General features: G+C 40.3%; 1 protein-coding gene and 1 long non-coding RNA gene across 2 annotated transcripts in view; one reads left to right on the top strand and one right to left on the bottom strand.

Moving 5' to 3' along the window:
* Positions 1–7325: 7325 nt before the first annotated feature.
* Positions 7326–8198, bottom strand: LOC107212584. Its single transcript, XR_001524489.2, has 2 exons — positions 7745–8198; positions 7326–7667 (listed from the first exon to the last, which is right to left on the bottom strand). It is a non-coding gene; the product is annotated as an uncharacterized LOC107212584 (long non-coding RNA).
* The window catches only part of KLF5 (Kruppel like factor 5), a 19527-nt gene continuing 18772 nt past the window's right edge, over positions 7459–8213 (top strand). The window contains exon 1 of the mRNA XM_015646030.1: positions 7459–7677. The gene's annotated coding sequence lies outside the window, so the exon portion shown is untranslated. The remainder of the gene's footprint in view (positions 7678–8213) is intronic.

Below are 8213 nucleotides of genomic sequence, written 5' to 3'. Positions count from 1 at the left end.
GTAGATCTTTATACGATAGCTCAAAGAATCCATTTTCAGTTTTAGCTCTATGTAGACGTCTATACTGCATGTAAGTTTTAAATGTGTTTTGTAGAAGTCCTTCTAAACAGCTGTCAGTCTCTGAGCTTGTGCTCTTGAACTACTAGGACTGCTCAAAATGTAACCAAGAAAAACAAGTTTTCTGGTGCCAAGTTTGAATTAATTATACTAGTTTTTGTCTTAGGATTTCATATTATTTATTTATTTATTAATTCTTATTTTAATTTTTTTAACAAAAAATAAAAGGAGGCATAAGGAGGGAGTCTTAAGCAGGAAAGACTGAAAACTGCATTCTTAAAATGAGCACCTCAGTTTGCTGCACAGTCCATCCAAAATTCAGATGTCCCAAAGGAAGCAGTGTCTGCATCGTGAGACACAGCTCTCTCCTCTGGCTGCACAACAAATATTCCAATCAACACTGCAAGTGCATGCAGGCTCAGCAGCTAAAGTGTGAGGGACTGATTGCACCCCAACTTGAGCTGTAGATGCTGAAAAAGATTGAGCAGGTGAGTGAAAGAGCCCTGCAAGTTACAGTATAACAGCTCTACAAGGTTCACCTTAGATGTTTAGGCACCTAAGATCCACATCTTTCTTGGCCATCTGAGGAACCTAGCTAACTAGCCATAATTAAGCCATGAACCTTTCCATGGCTTCATTTATATCCCTCCTTAAAGATATACAGTTTAGAAGCATCCCACATACCAAGGAATCTAGGGATTTGTTGTTTCAATAGACAGATTTCCCACCTTTATTATTTATTTTTTTTCCCCACACCTAGTCTCAATAAAATTGATCAACTATTATGTTTTCTTTTAGAAAGGCAAACAGCTTGTTGTTAAAAACCAATCAGTGCCTCCACATGAGACCTTATACACCAGCCAGGCAATATTCCATTTGAAAAAAAGTTGAGACTTGTCAGTTAGGAATTTCATGCAAAAATATTGAGCTAAATCCAGTGATATACTTTGCAAAAATTTGTTTTTCATAAACTCTGTTATATTTTGTGACCAACTTTATCCAAAAGTAATTCAACAAAATCTTGTTTTTCATTACCATAATGTCACATAAACAATACTACCTATTCTAATAGATTCACATACTGGCTGCGCACATTAAGCTGCTCAGGTTAATGTCACAGTCCAAGTTCATAATTAGCTACATCATTTAATTTACATTTTCTAAGTGTTGGTTCTAACTCTAGCTTTCTTAACAGAATTCTGGAACATGTCTAATCAAACTGAATATCAATCCTGAAAGCTCACTGACCTTCTCTTTTAAAGAGATGTGAAGTTTTCCAGACATGCTCATCTAAGACCATAAATAGTAGCTGGGTTAATATGCTCTTGAATTACTGTTGAAATGTAAAATATTTTGTCATTATATGATATAAATATATTTCCTTCTCTTTCCCCAAATGCATCACAAAAATATCTAGCATGTTGTTTTTTTTTCCTCTTTGCTTACCAACAGCTCTACATCATTTATATAAAAACAGACAATTGTTAGAGTTCTTAATACATTTATACATTAGTATATTTCATGGACCATTTTTTGTCCATGGACACCATTTTAAAGTGTTTTTTTTCAATGCAGATTGTTGACTTCTTAGGCATCTTTCTTTCTCCATGTTATTTTTCCATAATAACTGCCATCAAAGTTATATTTGCTGTTATAGTTCTTTTCCCAGCTGTTCAGTGTCTATAATTATAACTGCTTTACAAAATGCCCTTTAAAGAGGCAGAAGGCAAGGGGTTGTTTTTTTGAGGAAGAGGTGATTTGACTTCCATGGGATTGTAGGCTTTCAGGACTGCACTCACTTCACTCCACCTACAGTTTATTTCAGCTTTGTCTAATGCAAAATTTGCCTACCCTAGGTGCAAGGCTGTTTGAGTACAGATATGGCTTAGTTTTAGGACTTATGCAGACATTGGCACTAATAGCATGAACTCTCCTGCCTCAACCCTAAGGGTAGAGCTTCTGGGCACAGTGAAATTTAGGTTTCTACACTTCTCTGAACGGGGCAGTACAGGTCCCACAGGGAACATAACCACCCAGGCTCGTTAGCTCCTCTAGATAGCCAAAGCTGTCTCTCAGGGCCTCTGCGCTTCTCCAGGGTCACAGTGAGCAGCACACTCTACCCTGCAGACATTGGCCTCTGAGGACCTCAGAATCTTCCCTGAGCACCTCATAGGCAGTTGATTAAGGAGCTTATCCTTTCCTTCCCTACTTGAAAGGACACAGCATAAGAAGTGAAGGCATTTTTTCTGACCACATCCCTTAATTACTTTTTTCTCCCAACATCACTATTTAATTCCAAATGAGCATTCACTGCCTGACCTCATTATGCTTCTAGGGATTGTTAACCTAGCAGCTCACTGCTTTAATGCCCACCTAGCTTGTCCAGCCAGACCTTCGCCTCTGCCATGTCCAAGCCTGTATAGGCTCCATCTCCCACCTGGCAGACCAGTATTTCACAAGACCCAAACCACTCTCTGCTATGTTATTTCTCTAATCAGGAGATTTCAGCCAAAATACGCTATTATGGCAGCTTTACAGTTAGTGTTTGTTAACAGATCCTCAGCATAAACATTCTGGAGCTAAAAAGTGCTTTCTTTAGTAGTAAAAAATGTGTGTCTCTCTTGTATATGCAAGCAGTTAAAACACTCACATAAGACCACCTATTGCTAACAAGAATTGCCAACACCATTTGCTCTTTTAAAGCAGGCAGCCTCCACACTGGACAGGGGATGTGGAGGTAAAGAATGGTGATGGCTCCCACCAAACTTCCTAGTAATGGGCAAACCACCTTTCCAAAAACTGTGAATGTTATTTTTAAAGTACATTAGCATTTTAATTAATCTTGTCTAATTATTCCACATGTACAGATTTCCATCTGCTCTAATAGTACATAAATAATTAAATGACATGCTGAAAGAGCATGTCATTGTCATTTCTGGCCCTTCTGTGCAACAAGTCAGAGCTGAGCAGCTGTATGACAATGGATGAAAATACAGGAGAGACTCATCTCCTAAAGCTGAGTCAGTGACCTGTTGTTCTCAAAAAGACCTGTTGTAATTAACAGCCGCCAGTTCAGACATACACTGAATATACAGAGGTCAAGAAAAACCCCAAACAACTAGTAACAATAAATTGGTTTTTTGTATTTTGTCTCGTCAGGTGGGCTGAAAATATTTGAACTGTACCTGAAACCTAAGTAATATGAGGCTGTTTACTTGAAGCTAAGACTTCTTAATATCCAACAAAAGATTGGGTTTAGCTACTGAGTAAGATGTCTTGTTCCCTCCAGACAGGTTGATGATTCTTAATCCAAGAATTCAAGTAATGAGCAGTTGAAGTTTCCATCTTGAAACATCTGTTCCGCCAAGTCAGCACTGGCCTTGATAAATAGCAAATCAGACTGATGCATGCAAGTGTATACACACATGCCCAAGTTAAACTTGAGGGAAAATACTTGAACAGACCTCTGCATAGACAGATTTATATAATTAATCTGTAATTAGGCTTTGTACAGTGCAGACTGACTCAGGTCAAAACACAGAAAATGCAGACATGGTAGGATCTTTACCTGTTGCTGCAAAAAGTTTTTTTCAAAGGTTGTTTGTGGGTAAGTTTACATACCTTTATTTAGTTGTCACAAACCTTCACTGCTATTTTAACTTACTCATCTTGCAGTGGAAGAAAAATATGTTTAGCTAAAGGATAAAAACAAACCACAAGTACAACTGCATCTGCGTGCTTTTAGTAATCTCAGCAAAGTTCAAGCATAACTTTAAAAGTTTGCTTAACTTTTATCTGTGCAAAATAAAACCTTGCATACACCTCTCCTTTTATAAAGTCTCTACCAAGTTTTGCAATGGTGGTTCTCCCTGAGCCGGTAGAATAGAGGAATAATTTATTTTTTGCAGGTTTGTTATAGTCTTTATATCCTAAAAAAACTGTCAAATCCAGTTCTGGAGTCTCTGTTGAGAAGGTTCCTACCTGATATGACGTGAGAATTCAATTCCATTAACAAAAATTCCAAGCTAGTTCAGGAAGGTACACACTTCACTCCCAGCAGAGCAGCAAAGAACGCCTGACGAACTCCACTGGAAATGAGGAGGTTTGATACAATTGTCCTCAAGAGTATACAGGAGGGTTGGCAAAATGAAATCTCACTCTCTGTACATCCTTCAAAACAAAGCCTTGTCTGACGGGAACTAGAGGTATTTTCCGGATTGTAAGGTTTTGCACACTAGAGCAGAGGTGGAAGAGGATGACTACTGAAATGTCAAGAGGGGAAAGAAGTCAAGATGAAATGTGTTTTTACTCAAATGCCAGGCTGAAATAATTAAGGAGTGCCATTTGTTATTTCAGCAGGAATATCCTTCTCTCCACACGGTCTATCACAGTATTTCTGGCTAAGTGAAAAGAAAAATGGGTACCCGGGCTTGCCTTTCATAAGCCAAGGGAACACCTCTGTAAGCTAATCCTGAAACAGCAAGAGATAAAGATACACAGGAATAGACTGTCATTTCATGATTTCCCACATTCGCTTTAACAGAAAGTCACCCTGCTGCATTCCTCGGTGTGGTGGTGCTGGATTATATAGCACGAGTGGCATTCGCAAAGCCTGTCATGAGTTAAGATGGTACCTCGTGGCTGGTGCAATCCTGTCTTCAGAGGAAAGTTAGCACGAGAAAAATAATGACTTTCTTAAAGTAAAAGGCTTGTGCTGGCTCTCTTTTGAAAGTTAGAAGTCAAAAAGAAAACCCATTTCTTTCCTTGGGGAGATGGAGTGTAATGAATGGGCAAAAGTACAGACACCTACTATTTTGCAAGAAGAAAGTTCATGCCCACTTCTATAGTAAATTTACGTGAAAAAATGAGGTGGGTTTTTGCTGAATCACAACAGGCCTCTATGTGCTAAAAGCTCCTGAAATTATAATCAGACATCTTCCTGTGACTTTCAAGCCTGGCTTAGTTCAGCTGAGGTCCTTGGTTTTCCCTCACCTCATCATTATCAAACAACTTGTCCATGTCTTGCCAGTCCTTCCCTACACCTCCAAACAGCACATGCAGGTCCCCCTAACTCTGGCCCTACTCCTCCCAGCAGGACAGTGGGACACAAGTACCTTTCCTAAGAGGTAAGTCTTGTGGAATGATGGGTTAGGAAACCAGAGCGCCTGTCTCCATCCTGGCCCCCCTGCTGAACTCCTTTGCTCCCAACCCCACTCCCACAAGGCAGTGCTCTGCTCCTCCATTGCCAAGCTCCCAACTGCCTGGGACTTGACATTTGTTCTTGTTTTCTCCTGTCTCCCCTAATGGGCATAGCACTACTAAGCGAATAGGAATGTACAGAACAAGAGAGTTCAAAGTAATTGAGTCTACATTCATTCAGAAAGCCTGGATCCTTGCCCGCTCAGAACCTGAAGCATTGACATAGTTTCAGAAAGTTTAACCCTTTTCCCCTGAACCTGGTAATGCTGTTTTGAGCACAGAGCCTTGCACTTCTTTTGACACTGACCTTGGACACTGAAAAGTGTCTTTCACATACCTAGCTCTAGGTGTTTACCAATCAATGCTTTATTTCTCCTTTTTTTTTTTTTTTTTTTGCTCAGCAGGACAATAGCTAAAGACCTTGAACTGTAATTTTTAGAAGATGCCCGGGGATTTATGTTCTAGAGGAATAATCACTTACCAAAACTACTAAACATGTCTGCCTGAAGTCTTACGCTAACAGGGCTGTGCTGGGTTGAAAACAGCTTACTTGGTTTTCTGCTGCAAATTCTTCTGTTAAGGTGTAAACTCACTTCTACCTCAGTCTGCAAAATCGGTGAAGAAGCAGAATCATTCCAAAATTATTATAGCTGTAAACTCATTTTTTTTCATGATGATTAATTCTGAACAAACTCTCATTTCAATTTAATTTAGGAGATGACACTAGTAGGCAGTTTATTATTGACTTTAAATTTGTAAACAAAAATTTTTTGTTACAAGAAGTGTAAAATCTAATAACAACAGGAGTCCTTGAAATGGCCTATCAAGTATTTTTCTGTCTGAATTTAAAAGGGCATTTAGACTATCTGTAAACTAAATAGTGAAGCAGTATGTAGGTCAGATAAGCAGTGAACATGAGCAGGAACAAGAGTCTATCTGACTTTCCTGTTTAATTGTTACTGATAGTAGAAAAGTCGAAATAAAAAATTGTTCTTTAAAAATTATACAGTCTTTAGTCATCTTCCATCGATTGTTGCTCGACAAAGACTGTAGGACTAGACTATCAGTAGTACAAAAACATGGTGATGAGGTTGGATTTATTTATCTGCTGTTCAGACCTGATTTCAACCTCTTTTAAATAAATTATAACACATTTAGAGATGCTTCTGAAAATGTTTAAAGTATACACAGAGCTTTATTCTGTGATACCATTTTAATTTACCTGCCAAAGCTTTTGCCAGGGCAGGCCCTTTATAAATGCATACGTATATAACAAAGCAAAACAAACAAAAATAGCCCAAACAAACAAACAAAAAATTGAAATTATCTATTTATCATTGATTTAATCAGATGGAGAGAAAACATGCAAATAAGGTATGAAAGTCTCAGGAACACTTCAGAAACAGTACAGCCACAGGATTCATATAAATGCCTGAAAGTTACCAGTACACGCACAACATCGGATGCTGCCTACTCCTATGTTGTGCCTGATCTATAAGAATTAGTTTCCAGACAGCAAAGTGTAGTACTGCTAGTTTGGCACTTTTAAAGCTGTTAGAGCTCAGTTTCTATTAAACTTGTGCTTTCAGATGGTCAAAAACATAATTTGAAGCCCAAGAGAGTTGTCATAGGGGACATGTCGGGTGTTCAAACAGCGTAGTGTGAAGTTTAACCCTAAACTACGGTTATGTGAAGGGCATTCACACAACAACAAGATATGATTTTAAAATCTGAGGGTTAAACACCTGTTCGAACTCTTGAGTGGGGAAAAAAACGCCAGCCATGATTCTTCAGTAAAAGACACTGAAGTTGCATATTGCCTAAACGGGAATATGTGTTGGTGTTGGAGGGAAATGAGCCCGCACGGCTTTAAATGCTGCGCTGATGGGAGTAGCCGGATCTACGTTAGTAATAACAAGCATCAAGAGGCTACATATTGCTAAACAGACAGTTCGTGTAAAGAAATGTTATGCTGAGCTCTTCCCTGCTTCTGTAATTAGCTTTCTGCATGCAGCCTCTCAGACATCCTACTCGCTGTGCACAGGGCGGCAAAGGGGAGGAGTACCAGGTTGACCAGAAAAAAAAAAGCTTTATTTATGTTTTTAAAAAGAACCTTGTCTGTAAATGATAGGGGATAAATACGGGGAGGGGGAGGTTGCCAACATTTCTGTGGATTCACAGACTCCCCCTGCAAACCGAAGGCGCAGAGCTGAGAGGGCTGGGAGAAAGGTGGAAAGTTTGTGCTTTTTTCCGAAGCTCCACGACATTCTGTACTTTTCCCATACGACGTGAGCCGGTCGGTGTTGCACGAAAGGACGGCGTCCCTCCTTTTTCTGCTTCAGCGAAACATGCGGTAGCTTAGCTCACCGTCCTGTGTCTGCGGGGAAATATGCTCTGCGTCGAAACCACACCTCAAAACAAGTAAATAGAAACTTGCCTCATTTCGGTTGGGGGCAGGGGGGGGAAGAGCAGATTCAATCGTAGCTACCTCTTTTCCTCTCCCCGTCTTCCTTATTCTCTGCGCTATTTCTGTAAAATGCTGGAAAACTTCATTTTCGCAGCGTACGAGGCGGGGCGGGTGGATGCGTACTGCCGGGCTGATAATTATTAGCAGCAGGTTTCGAGTACGAGTTGCCTTCAGGACAAAAAATAATAAATCTGAACGACTGCCTTTAAAACTCTTTTGAAGATGAAAGGTAGGACAAGACAGTTGTTTTAAAGTGCCCATATTAGCAGTGCTTCTTTACAAGACTATAAATAATAGTAAAAGCACGAGAGAAGCCTCGGAGGAGCGCCGCACTTGCTGAAAACCCGCTTCCACTCCGGGGCGATCGCCGCTCCTGCCGCTCCTTTCCGGGGACTCTGCCCCGGGCACCGCTCCCTGCTGCTGCCCGGGCGGCACCGGGATCCGGATCGGCACCGCTCCGCCATCGCCGCCGCGCTCGCCGCTACCGCCG

The sequence above is a fragment of the Parus major genome, chromosome 1, assembly GCF_001522545.3.
Source record: "Parus major isolate Abel chromosome 1, Parus_major1.1, whole genome shotgun sequence".
NCBI lineage: Eukaryota > Metazoa > Chordata > Aves > Passeriformes > Paridae > Parus > Parus major.
This window is presented reverse-complemented; position numbering and strand designations above follow the sequence as displayed.